This window comes from Chanodichthys erythropterus, chromosome 10 (assembly GCF_024489055.1).
Source record: "Chanodichthys erythropterus isolate Z2021 chromosome 10, ASM2448905v1, whole genome shotgun sequence".
Taxonomy (NCBI): Eukaryota; Metazoa; Chordata; class Actinopteri; order Cypriniformes; family Xenocyprididae; genus Chanodichthys; species Chanodichthys erythropterus.
Window position 1 is genome coordinate 43,157,507 of NC_090230.1, and position 14,932 is coordinate 43,172,438.

Genomic DNA, 14,932 nt, shown 5'->3' on the forward strand with positions numbered 1-14,932 from the left:
CAGACGGGTAGAACCATAGATGTAACAGAAATAGAATGATAGATGTGACGGCAGACAGATAGAACGATAGATGTAACGACAGACAGATAGAACAATAGATGTAACGACAGACAGATAGAACGATAGATGTAATGGCAAACAGAACAATAGATGAAACGGCAGACGAGTAGAACCATAGATGTAACGAAAGACAGATAGAACGACAGACAGATAGAACGACAGATGTAAGGACAGACAGATAGAACGATAGATGTAACGACAGACAGATAGAACGATAGATGTAAAGACAGACAGATAGAACGATAGCTGTAACGAAAGACAGATAGAACGACAGATGTAACGACAGACGGGTAGAACCATAGATGTAACAGAGATAGAATGATAGATGTAACGGCAGACAGATAGAATGATAGATGTAACGACAGACAGATAGAACGATAGATGTAAGGAAAGACAGATAGAACAATAGATGTAATGACAGACAGATAAAACTACAGATGTAACAATAGAAGGGTAGAACCATAGATGTAACGACAGAGATAGAACGATAGATGTAACGACAGACAGACAGACAGACAGACAGACAGACAGACAGACAGACAGACAGACAGACAGACAGACAGACAGACAGACAGACAGACAGACAGACAGACAGACAGACAGACAGACAGACAGACAGACAGATAGATAGATAGATAGATAGATAGATAGATAGATAGATAGATAGATAGATAGATAGATAGATAGATAGATAGATAGATAGATAGATAGATAGATAGATAGATAGATAGATAGATAGATAGATAGATCGGCAGACAGAAGTGACATACTGTACATTTAAACACACATGGGTATGCTACAGAAATAAGTTGATGATATAACAAATCCCCCCAAAAAATGTCCAGAACAACAATCTTACAGTAATGTGTTACTGTAAACAAAGTTATGAGCCATAATACGACTTTGATTCATTACATTATAATTTGGTATTCCGAATAGTGATACAAACCAGACATCCTCTTATGAAAGGGCACAAAATGTCAGCACAGCTCTCAAATCCCCTCTAAGGCAAAGCTATTATCCAATAGAGGAAAACAGCTCCTTAGTGACATTTCTCTCTGAATGAGAAAAACAGCCTGGCTTTTTCGAACTTGTTTGTAAGTGTTAAGTCTAATAATGTACTTTTTGACTCACTAGACGATGTGGACAGTCACAGGTAACTGTGTGTGAGGACTAGGACAGTCTCTTTATTATCAGCTTGTCGGTACTCACCAACAAAGCCACCCACAACAGGAGCTGCAATTTCAATTTCCAAGGCGTTTCAGGCGCTGCAACTATGAAAGCAAACAAAGTGAGGGAATTTGCCAGGGAATCAATGGTAATCAGGCAGGCTGCTGCTTTCTGGGCCATTAGTGGGGCTTGCTATGAAAGCCCTGCTCCGCTTGGTCTAATGAACGATTGGATCTAAGTGGGAAGAGTGAGCCATAATAATACGGACAGCTGCTGGAATAAACTTGAAATTCATTTCCCAAGGGCCTCCGTCTGAACCGCATGTAAACATGTCATTTAGAAAGCTTGACTTTGCTTTGGAAGACTTTGGACTTTAGCATCCTAAAGGGGAATAGTATAAAAAAAAAGAAAAAGTCACTAAACTTATTCAGACCTAACTTTTTAGACCAATGACACCATGTTGAAGTAGATTCTAAGATTTGGTTTCCAAAATTACAATATGGAGAGAGCAGTTCTTGAGATTTGCCATGACTACATCAGCTTTAATCTTTAAAGTGAAGTGTTATTTCTTGGAGAGGCTCTACAAAAAGTGAAAAGTTCTTGCCTGATGTGATATCTCAGACAATCAGAACTATCTACAGGAGAAGATCTTATTTTTTATTTGTATTTCTTTTAAAGGAATCAGTCCGCGCTTCAGTGCTTTGGTGAAATGTATGCTCTCCCCCAACAGATTATTAGAAAATAGCAAAGCATGAAAGTGCTGAAAAATGAGACCAGTTCTTATTTATTTCATTGTCAACAGCAGCACCAGGCTTATTCTCATGCCTTTTGAAACAGAAAATCACAAAGCACAAAGTGTGTTCCACTGCAGCTCGACAAGCATGTCAAACAATTGACAAGCATAATATTAGCTTCGCAAACAGTACAGAAAATGAAGATTATTAATAATGAATGAAGGAAAGGACATGAAACTATTGAAAGAACCCACAGGTGAGTTTAAAGTCACCATGAAATCAAAATTGACCATGAATTTTTCAGTATTTATTATGAATCGATTATCCGTGCACTTTTTTTTTTTTTTCATGTGCCCTCGTAATCTTTAAATTACAATAACTTCCTCTCATTCTTGCAACAACGGCTGCGTCCGAAATTGCAGACTCATTTTAGTAGGCACTTATTGTGAATAAGTAATAACTTTACGACGGCTATGCTGTCATTATCATGTGACCTACATGCATCAGTTGTGTCGATTCACTGCCATTCACAAATCCTCTCCCGTGGGCTCATGGGATAGTTAAGTGTTCATCGTATGCGAACTTCAGTATCTCACCGGAAGTAATAGGTCATCCGGGTACTTTTTGCTTACTCTTTTATGAGTACTGTGAATTCTGACCTACTTTAGTCACATACTGTTTTTTCACCTACTATATAGTAGGGAAGTATGCGATTTCAGATGCAGCCAGAATTTCTTCTCTTTTCTGGTGACGTGTTTACTGGAGCAAAGGCGGGACAACCTGTCACTCATTAGAGATCACAGTAATAGTAAACCACAACCATCCATTGATCCAATGAATTCCAGAAGGACAAAATCAAGTCCAGCCACATAAAACATCGCAATAGGGAAGAAAAGACTACTACATTTTCCCTTCCATGCCAACTTTAACTACAGTAAAAGCTCCGGATGTGTACCAATTGTAATGGTAATTCCACATGAAAATTACAAATTTACTTTTTAAAGAGGCTTATGCTTTCTTCTCTTGAATATTAGAAATATTAGAAATTTATTGTGGACTAAAGAGAACAAAGATTCCTTCCATTGATGGAAAATTAATCAATTCTTTAGCCTTTTCTATCCTCCAATCATACTATGGCCCAGCTAAAGGATTGAGGTCAATGCCATCATATTCCAGCTGAACCACTCTCTCTATCGCTGTGACCTTTTCCAGATACTCAAGGCGAGCTTAATACCCTGAAACAACCATGACAGACGTGTTCAAAGACGAGCGCATACAACCCATCTACCTGGAAAATGAGGTTAACTGTAGACGAGCAAGAAAATATGTAGTAGAATGGACATTTTTCAAGACGTTGTGTTCATAAACCTTCTTTTTTCTTATTCTAGATCAAAGATTCATAACCTGGGGGTGCTTTTGCAGGTAACAAGGAGTTACTGAAGCTCACGTGTCACGTCGTTCCAAACTGTATGCTTTTTTTTACATAAATAAAACAAAGGGTTTATTTATGTATATGCTTGTCACTCTTTTCATTATAATGAAAGCGAATGAGGCTGTGAAGCTTTTAAAATGACACAGAAGGTTAACAGCTCTTTGGAGTGGATGATTATTAGTGAATAACTTAAATTTCAGTCTGTTCCTCAGCTATTGTAGCTACTTCAGAAGATGTATATAAAAGTCATTTTAACCGTAGTGCATTTTGTTCTTTTTTAAAGCTTTTAAAAGTTCCCACTCATAGTGACCGTATAAAAAAGGAATGACAAAATGAAAAAAATCCTGCTTTTGTGTCCCAAGTCACACTTTTGGAATAAGTACTTACACGTAAGGTGAGTAAGGGTCAGATTTTTCATTTCTTGGCTGAACTATTCCTTTAACGCCAAATGGACTATTTTGTATAGATAAAGCAGACTACATTTGGGCCTCTGAATATAATAAATGCATTTCATTAGTAGAGACTGGATCCTTACAGCATATTTGGAGGATGGAAGGGAAAGACAGAGCAAATCATGGACTATACATCTTCACAAGCCGAATATTAATGATGCTTAGAACCCTCAAGCTTGTAATGATGATTCATGAATTTAATACACCGCCACGCGTTTCTAAAGCCACTGGGACTGAAAGAAAGAGAAAGGCAATGTGTTATTATGATACATTCTACAAAGCATTGTTCTTCATCTCACAAACCCTGACTGAATGCAAATTGCACTTAGGAAGAAAAATCAACCAATGCCAGGACAGTACACATCTGAAATACAGAGAAATTTTGTGGTAATAAAGGTTTAGATAGTTTTAACTATTAGTTCCTATAATACCAGATGTACTCGTTACATCAGAAAAAGAATGGCATCTACGCTAATACTAGTCTTTCTGTTTATCCCGAGGTTTACCGGAGTCAACCGGATCCGGGCCGTATCCAGCTGAGACCAAGGACCTGCGCCTTGACACGACCACAACGCAGCCCTGAAGTATCAGCAGAGATCGAGTCAACTAGATCATCCATTGTGAAGACATCGTCAACACGACAGCCAGTGCCACAGATTTTTTTTTTTTTTTTATTGTCACTCTGATCAATTTAATGTGTTCTTGTTGAAAAAAAGTATTTTGAAAAATAAAAATCTTATAGACCCCAAACTTCTGAATGGTAGTGTAAGTCTGTTGTAGTATATATTTTTAACAAAAAAATTATATTTGACAGGTTAGATGCCATAACTATACCATTAAGATGGCTAAATAATTTTCCATTGATGGCCATTTGAAAATTGTAGTTTTCTGAAAAAAATTATATTCCCATAAATCCTCCACAAGCATTTTTCAAAATAATGATTTTTTTTTTTTTTATGTAAAAGTGAGAGGAATGCATAAACATTCAAACAGCATGATAAATATGCACTATTAAAAATTAACACAACATGTTGCCAAGGAGGACATCTGCATATATAAAGTGACAGTAAGTATATATTTGATCTGGATATTTAACACTTACTAACTCAGTTCCATGTCTCATGCCTTGTACTACGAAATACATCTTGAGTAATATCCTGTCCTGGCCCAGTAGGAAATGGCAGAACTTTAGCACAGATGTATAACCGATGGGTCGCTGTCCAGACTTTCATCTGTGATTCATGTGCACCTCTCATTCTGGAGGACCTGCAATACAACTGGATTGTGAAATATGAATTTATTGAACATAAACCTGGGGCGAACGCCTGATTTATAACCAATCAAACGATTTGCCAGAGGCTGCTGGTTAATATACCAACAGGGAATGTCAACACAATTGAGCAATACGCACTGACAATATGCATTTAGCTAGGAAAAATCATTTGCAAACCTCTGACTAACACAGAAGCTGCTGGACGTAATGACCGATAATTCATGATTCCAGTCTCTCAGAAGATTTATTTAGGAGAGTGTGTCATGTCCTGTGGTGCGGTGACGCCTCTAAACGCTTCTTTCCATGGATCCCTCTCTTTTCACAGTCGATACCAAATGAAAGCTCTGTTTTGAAGGCACATCAAGCATAATTTCACTTCAATGGGGCTGTGCTGTCAAGAGCAGAAAGGAGCCATCACAAATCCTCCTGGACTAAAAAAAAAAGAAATTATACTGTGACAGGGCAATTCTATACAGGTTCTTCCAAAACATTTGTGACATTTTATGGGGGCATAATCAAAATGATCTGTGCTTATGTATATATATGTATATACAATATATTATGTATATATGTATATATATATATATATATATATATATATATATATTATATTTATATATATATATATATATATATATATATATATATATATATATATATATATATTGTAACACAGTTCGTAAGTATGAGAAGGAGGAGACGGGAACCAGCGAGCGTTCAACAAAACTTTAATTCAAAATAAACAAATACAAAACGAAAAGTAATGCCGGCAGACCCTCGCGGACGTCTGCCGGCCACACAAACATAATAAGACATAAAATAAAGTCCATGCCTGGTCCTCTCTCATCCTTCACATCCTTCACCTATATATATATATACATATATACACACACATATATATATATATATATATATATATATAAGAGTTTCGTCAATGCATCGCAAATCATCTTGTTGAGAACAGCATGTTCAAAATCGAACGCAATGATGCCGTTGTTCCACACGGCATTACACTCATGTCAAAACTCTGGGCTGAAATATAGCACAACCTGCCCATGCAATATGGGATGAGACCGTTTGTCACCAAGTTCCTCCACCCACAGATATAATTACACTTCATGTAAGACACTGATGTATCATTTTATTTTCAGGAGAAGAGATAAGGAGAAAGGAAAGGAGTCATGGGTCGGGTAAAAGCATTCATTTATCTTGTCTGCGTTTCAGTCTAAAGCATTATTTTGTGAGGTCAATCACATGACGCACTTTTTTAGTTGCATGATGCTGTACAATTATTCTCAAATGGTAGGCAGTGATTTCAAACAATTATTGTTATGAAATATCAGAAGAGTGTCAATGTACTTACTGTACAATTGTTTCAGCACCTTTTTAAGACAATAGTATTTCAGTGCTTTCACTTCAGGTATTTTATTGCAAAAGGTAAAAAGAATCAACATTTGGCCCATGCACTAGCGGTTAGCACATTCAAATCCAAATAAGTCCAGCACTTGTGAGAAACACAGGGAGAGTTCTAGCTTCCACTGTGTCCCATTTTATTCTGCCTTATAGTCCCCCTGTGGTGAAAATCAAGTTTTTAAAGGGGTGGTCTATTGCGATTTCACTCTTTTAACTTTAGTTAGTGTGTAATGTTGCTGTTTGAGCATAAACAACATCAGCAAAGTTACAGCGTTGAAAGTTTAATGCAAACTGAAATATTTTCTTTTAAAGGTGCCATCGAATTGAAAATTGAATTTACCTTGGTATAGTTGAATAACAAGCGTTCAGTACATGGAAATGACATACAGTGAGTCTCAAACACCATTGTTTCCTCCTTCTTATATAAATCTCATTTGTTTAAAAGACCTCCGAAGAACAGGCGAATCTCAACATAACACCGACTGTTACGTAATAAATATTTGCATATGCCAGCCCATGATCGAGGCATTAGACAAGGGCAGCCAGTATTAACATCTGGATCTGTGCACAGCTGAATCAACAGACTAGGTAAGCAAGCAAAGACAACAGTGAAAAATGGCAGATGGAGCGATAATAACTGACATGATCCATGATATCATGATATTTTTAGTGATATTTGTAAATTGTTTTTCTAAATGTTTCGTTAGCATGTTGCTAATGTACTGTTAAATGTGGTTAAAGTTACCATCGTTTCTTACTGTATTCATGGAGACAAGAGCCATCGCTATTTTCATTTTTAAACACTTGCAGTCTGTATAATTCATAAACACAACTTCATTCTTTATAAATCTCTCCAACAGTGTAGCATTAGCCGTTAGCCACGGAGCACTATCAAACTCATTCAGAATCAAATGTAAACATCCAAATAAATACCATACTTAAGCGATTAGACATGCTGCATGACGAACACTTTGTAAAGATCCATTTTGAGGGTTATATTGGCTGCGTGAACTTTGTTTATGCAGTGATAGAGTCGAGAGCTCGGGAGGGGGCGGAGAGCGCGAGCAATTAAAGGGTTACTTCAGGATTTAGCATTAAGCTTTGTATTAGTAGAATACCACTAGTATTTTCGAATTGGCGTGCTTTCCCCCTTCATATCAGCCCGAGATGAGAGATTTATGCATTTTTATTCTGTAAAAAAGCCTCCGATGACGCAAAAATCGTCATTTTGCGTCATCTGAGGCTTTTTTGGCCAGAGGCTTAAAACTACTGCCAGTAATAGCAAGTAGTTCCGCATTTTTTCACCACGCCCATACATATGCGCGTTTGTGTTTAAGCTGCGTTCACGTCACCTCGTATTTACTGGAATCTTGAAATGACAACACGCGACGTTATATTCGGAGCTGTTCACTTCCTTTTGGTCCTTGAACTGGGAATTATGCATTTCCATGGCAGCACTGTCAATGCCTAAATGAATCTACAGCTGTCAGGTGGTACAGCGCGGCCACATGGTATATCTGGGAGCTTTCAGAAAACTCCCAGCTTACAAGCTGTAATTACGAGCTCCACGAGGACGTGAACGCTTTTTACAAGCTAGAATCTCGTAACTACAGGAATTACGAGGCCACGTGAACGCACCTTTACTCACGGACATAGATCAGGCCAGGCTGTTCGTCCTCTGGGAAAGTGAATATAGATGTTATCGCGGTGTCCTTCAGAATGGTTCTCTTAATTGCAAAGATATTTGGTTCGTAGTCCTCGTGCTTGAAATGGAGACTACATATTCTGCGTTTTTTTAGGTTTTCTATAACGGTGTCATCTCCAAACTTCGGGTGTTTGATGGTCCGCAGCCATTGTTTACATCGCTCCAAATCTTTAACTTAATCGGAAAATGATGGAAACGTACTTGTCCTTTCCTGGTTTTGGGTGTACATCCAGGTACAAAGCAATTTAGCACCATTTCGCTGTAAATGTATGAACTAACTCACGATTTATTTGTTTGAATTTTCCTGAATGCCGCCTGTAACCGCTAGGCGTGGTTTGGGCGTGGCCTCGCAAGGGCAGCAAAACAAGTGCATTATGGGAGTTGTTGTCTTTCATCCACATTAATCAAAAATACATTTTCTGCCTTTTCTCAGTCTAGAAAGCTCCAAATTCAAAAATAATTTCACATTTCTACTACATAAATGACCAATTTTAAATACACATTCATCTTTCCAGGGGTGAAGTACCCCTTTAAAGGGGCCGCAGCATGAATAGGCGCATTTATAATTATGCCTCAAAATAGGCAGTTAAAAAAATTAATAAAAAAAAATCTATGGGGTATTTTGAGCTGAAACTTCACAGACACATTCAGGGGACACCTTAGACTTATATTACATCTTGTAAAAAAACGTTCGATGGCACCTTTAAAGAATTCTCTGTTTAAGGACTACAGCAAACAGCTGGTAGGGACTACAACAAGCCTCTTCCCGGGTTGGTGACATCACTAACCCTAGAATTTACATAAACCCTGGCCCCGAGAACACACAACAAAGAGATGAGGCCATGTTACTGCATTACAGTAGGTAACACAAATGCAATAGCATGTCATAAAAGCAAGATAACAACATGACAAGTTATAACCGTAATTAATTATACTAAACAATACCTGTTCTATCTTCATGCAGCATATATTTTCTGGCTCTGTAAGCATTTTACAACAGTTCCCACATGAGCAATTTATGTTGTTACTTCTTCTTGAGTCTCTCTATTATTGTCTGACTCAGTTTTGAACATAAAAGCCTGAAAAGTTTCTGCATGTCTGCATGAGGTAATGTGAGGCGCTGCTAAGTGCTAACATGATCTCCTGAAATTCCACCCCCTTTTGAGAGCAACAGCTTATTTGCATTTAAAGGGACACACTCATAAACTGAGTGTTTTTGCTCAAAGTGATAAATTTAACATGCTATAAAAATTATCTGTAGGGTATTTTGAGCTAAAACTTCACATACACACTCTAGGGACATTAGAGACTTATTTTACATCTTGTAAAAGTGGCATTATACCACCCCTTTAAATGTAATTTATATGTCTATGTGGTATTTTTAATATGTTTTAAGGCAAACCATTTGTGATTTCATAAGTTAGCACCATTGCTGAGTATTTTCTTCCAGTGTACCGAAGAAAAACGCAGAAACGCAGTTTGAAACCATCGTTATCCAGCTTTCACAAACATGACACCAATCCTATCAAAGTGCGGGGCTTTTCTCCACTGACTTTTTATTTGTTCAAAGCCTTTCTAATGATGCTGATGTCTAACTCTGAGATGCTGAACGGGAACATGGTTTGTGTAACATCAGAAACATTATTAGCTGTTTGATAACGTAGTCAAGCCAAAGGCTAATTGTATCAATTATAGTTGTGTCCGACGTTGTAGAGCAAGATACATAAAAAATGCATTAACATTCTGATACTTCGACTTGTAGATGACCCTGTATAATTTCCTCTTCCACTTTTGAAGTTAACAGAGTGAATCAGGTAGCAGGTGTGAGTGAGTGGAGGCGGGGACTAATTTGCATATTCATGGTTCTGCGTATACTAAATGAAGCAAAGGTGTAGAGTTACATTCAAGCTATTTTAAGGCATGAAGAAATTATTTTCACAGGACAAACATTTAAATGTGTCATTTTGATTATATCAAATTAGGGATAAAAATTATTGATTGCAGGGGGACTTCAAAGATTTTCCTTAACTCTTGTAACATCTTTTGTTTTGTTTTATTTTTATAGCAAAAGTCAAAGAGACATTGCTTGGTGGGCAGTGCACATGTTCTGACATGCTCAGGTTATAACCCACTTCCTAAAAAGTCTTTACTTTCATGTCAGGCTAAGAAGCATAAAACCAAAAATAAAGCACTGACACACTGTAAAAAGTTAGCACATATTTGCAGAAATAAACAAAAGTGCAACATTTAACATGGCTTTTTTTTTCTTCTTTTTTTCTTTTTTCTTTTTTTTTACTTATTTTAAGAAAATGTCCTTACTAAATAAAACAAAGCAAACCAAAAAGAAAAAAAAAGAAAGAAAAAAAGAAAACACAAAACACAAGAAAAACAAATAAAATAAAAATCATCATGACAATTGCATACATAAATTAGATGATTCTAAAAAGATTTATTTTGTCAACAAATGATATAAAAACACTCAGAAACAGACCCAAACATTTCAGTACCTGAAACAATATTTTGCCTTTCAGAGAATATTATAATAGAAAAGCTATTTATTTGTTACAAGAATATTGTTGCAGTGTATAATGTCTAACGTAATAAAACAGCATTGCATAATGTGATTTAAAATTCCTCTGAAATAAAGACATAATTTACACTAAATATTCTATAACCCCACTAGGTATAAATACTAATGCTGTACTTTTTTTAGCATTAGTTATTGTTTTACCCAGAGAGCAGGCAGTAAAGAGTCTCGACCTACTAATTTATCCCTAGGGAGCACAGAGATGATGTTTACTGTTAGCGAGCAACAACATTTCATGTCAGCAAAGAAGTAACACTTGGGCATATGCAGTTACTGTACAAATGTACAATAACATTTTGTTGCATTTTTTTTTTTTTTTTTTTGCAGTTTTTTTTTTTTTTTTTTTTTGCAGTTTTTTTGCAGTTTTGTTATTAAAGGAAAGCTCCATGTTTAAGTTAATATTCACCGGCTGAATTTGTTGCACAACGCCAAACTGAGTGATGAGTCCAATTTATTTAACAATTTTATTTATTCAACATTAAGCTGCAAACGTTGATGATTGAGAACATGTATTGAACCTCAAACATACTGTTTTTAAACATGTATTTTATACATCAAAATCTTATGTTGGCAGTCAGGATTCATAAAGTAATTTGTGTAAGGTGTGTTTATATATATACTGTACAGTTTTTTCATGAAACTCTAGATGGCACAGGCTGATAGGTGCTTAACTCAATCTGCTTGCAATCAGCACAGTTGATTGGTTACTGATAGAGAAGGAACCAATGAGCTTGCTGCTCAACCTTAAAATACTTGGTAAGCATTTGCTGTAGCAGTTGCAGTGCACTTTCAGAAACCCTCCACCTTCCCCAGCTCCACCTGTAAAGATCTGCTATGGGTAATTCATGTATGCTATATTGTACAGCAGCAGCATGTCTTACTTGCTCACAGCAGCCTGCCGTGTATGTATTGGCAGTAGCAAGTCCCGTACTTGCAACAGCAACAGCATAGCAAATCTATTCCTCCAAGACCACATCCTGTATATTTCAATGCTGTCATACCCATTATAATGCCAAACACTCAAGAGTTTTCATCTCAAGGCTTAGCTTAAAGGTGCCCAAGAATGCTTTTTCACAAGATGTAATATAAGTCTAAGGTGTCCCCTAAATGTGTCTGTGAAGTTTCAGCTCAAAATACCCCAAAGATTTTTTTTAATTAATTTTTTGAACTGCCTATTTTGGGGCATCATTAACTATGCACTGATTTTTTCAGCACGCCGCCCCTTTAATTCGCCTGCTCCCTGCCACACGAGCTCTCGATTATATTACAGCACATTTACAAAGTTCACACAGCTAATATAACCCTCAAATGGATCTTTACAAGATGTTCGTATGCATGCTGTATGCATGCTTTGAATTATGTGAGTAAAGTATTTATTTTGATGTTTATATTTGATTCTCTATGAGTTTGAGGCTGTGCTCCGTGGCTAACGGCTAATGCTACACTGTTGGAGATATTTATAAAGAATGAAGTTGTTTATGAATTATAAAGACTGCAAGTGTTTAAAAATGAAAATAGCGACGGCTCTTGTCTCCATGAATACAGTAAGAAACGATGGTAACTAGCCTCATTTAACAGTACATTAGCAACATGCTAATGAAACATTTAGAAAGACAATTTGCAAATATCACTAAAAATATCATGTTATCATGGATCATGTCAGTTATTATTGCTTCATCTGCCATTTTCACTGTTGTTCTTGCTTACCTAGTCTGTTGATTCACCTGTGCAGATCCAGACGTTAATGGCTGCCCTTGTCTAATGCCTTTCATAATGTTGGGAACATGGGCTGGCATATGCAAATACTGGGGCGTATGTAACAGTCGGTGTTATGTTGAGATCCGCGTGTTTTCCGGAAGTCTTTTAAACAAATGAGATTTAGATAAGAAAGAAAGAGAAAGCAATGGAGTTTGAAACTCAATGTATGTCTTTTCCATGTACTGAACTCTTGTTATTCAACTATGCCGAGGTAAATTCAAATTTTGAATCTAGGGCACCTTTAAAAGATTTCTCCTGACCATGAGTGCTATTTGGACAATAAATGAATGAATAAATAAATAAATACTAAAGAAAATGTGCGTCATTCATTTCAATAATGGCTGTATAACCAGTACAACTGTTAAAGAAAGCTGTAATCATACAATTTGTCATAATAATTGTATTTAAATATCCTAATGAGCCTTGCTCAACCAGTTAAAGAAAATTCTGCCTTGATGTATTTTTTCTGTGGTTACTGTTAGTCAGCGTGATGGCTCTCATATAATGGGCCAAACAATCTACTTTTGTGAGCTCTGAAATTGCTTTCGCTACCTGCAGTGCCACATTTCTTTACATGATCTGAGCCCAGTATGCAGTCGAGGAAGAATACAGCCGAGCTTTCATGTCAAATCTGTGCTGAAGGTTTACCTATCAATATCAATTCACAGAAAAGCTTTTGGATGAAAATTTGAAAGGAGAAGAGGGAGAACAACAGAATAGATGTCATGTTTAACGTAATTAGATTCAGATTGCATTGCCCAAAAGCATTTGCCGGGATGTTCCCCGGAATATATTTCCTATTCTGTCACTGTTTGGAGAATTAATTACATCATGTCATTTATAAGACTACTTTTATGGTAATTTTATGGTGCTTGTAGCAATTGTCTGCATTCACTTCCATTGTATGGACAAGAGAACTCTGGAAAATCTGCTAAACATCTTATTTTGTGTTCCATATGAGAAAGTCATATAGGTTTGGAATGACACAAGGGTGAGTAAATGACTTTACATTTTGATCTTCATTTGAACTATCCCTTAAAATGCATGTTTATGATTGGCCCTTATTATGGTGTCGTTTGGTTGCCCCCAATTCCTTCACAAGAAGCTTGTATTAAACAGCACCAAAGAACAATGAACAGAACCCTTGAGGAATTCCAGTACAATGGATTTTCATGTCTCTCAAGCCCTTCATTCTATGCTGTTCTAATCACACTAAGTGAATAGGCAAACAAAACAGCCATTGTCTCGTCATTTATATTTCAGTATGATAATCAGTGTACATGGCTATATTCCCACAGCACTCAGCCTTACTTTTGACATACTAATTCATAAAACACAAGATCTTAATCTCCTTACCGACACATGGGACAACTTTGTTTTGTACAACACATTCACTTGTATATATCAAGGTGGCAGACTGTCTGTGATATTCTCTAACCCTACCTCCAAAATTAACCCTCATAGAATCCTTTCTGCATTTTTATATTTACATTTAGACATTATCTGGTATATTTATTAAGCTGTTCCCTTCCTGGAAACTGCTGGGTAGCCCCCACAATGCAGCTGATTTTACAGCTTCATTCCAAAACCTAGAGAGCTGCCTACATAGGCAGCTGACTTCTAATTCGACATCATTATTACTGTCTTGGAACCTCATTAGTGACTGATTTGTAACTTTCTACACACAGCTAATCGCAATTGATGTAAATACATATGTATGTTAACATGTTGCTATCAGTGCAATACTCTAATAAAAATATAAAGCACATGGGCTACATAATATATTGAAATAATATCAATTTCGCAATATGGTTTAATGTTTAAGGAATCGAGCCACTCTGAGATGCTGAAACACCATATCCATGAGCTGTCTGCGTGTAAATGAACACATTTCCCTCTGAAACATGCAGCACATATATTAATTTGCTGGCAAATCACCAAAATAAAAATAAAAAATTGTCCAAAACTGATGTCAATATTAGTCTTGTAATTTTACAGTTATACTATAAACTTTTTGTTTTTTCATTTTACAACACAATAATATTACTGCAGTAATATATATATATATATATATATATATATATATATATATATATATATATATATATATATATATATATATATATATATATATATATCTTATTTTTATATTGTTATTCAATAAACATTTATTTAATAACACAATTTTATATTTCTAAACAATGGGAATGTAGACTATGAAAACTCAAGTAAAAAAAAGAAAAGAAAATATTCACTTTATGGTTACTGAAAGTAGTACGAGTTGGTTATTATAAAATGTATATTCATTTATGAAGATCCAAATTTTTTAACATGTCATTGTTCAGTTT

General features: G+C 36.1%; 1 protein-coding gene across 2 annotated transcripts in view; it reads right to left on the bottom strand.

The window, feature by feature from the left end:
* ntm (neurotrimin) overlaps nucleotides 1–14,932 on the bottom strand; it is a 413,623-nt gene that overhangs the window by 344,478 nt on the left and 54,213 nt on the right. The gene's annotated exons all lie outside the window — the stretch shown is intronic.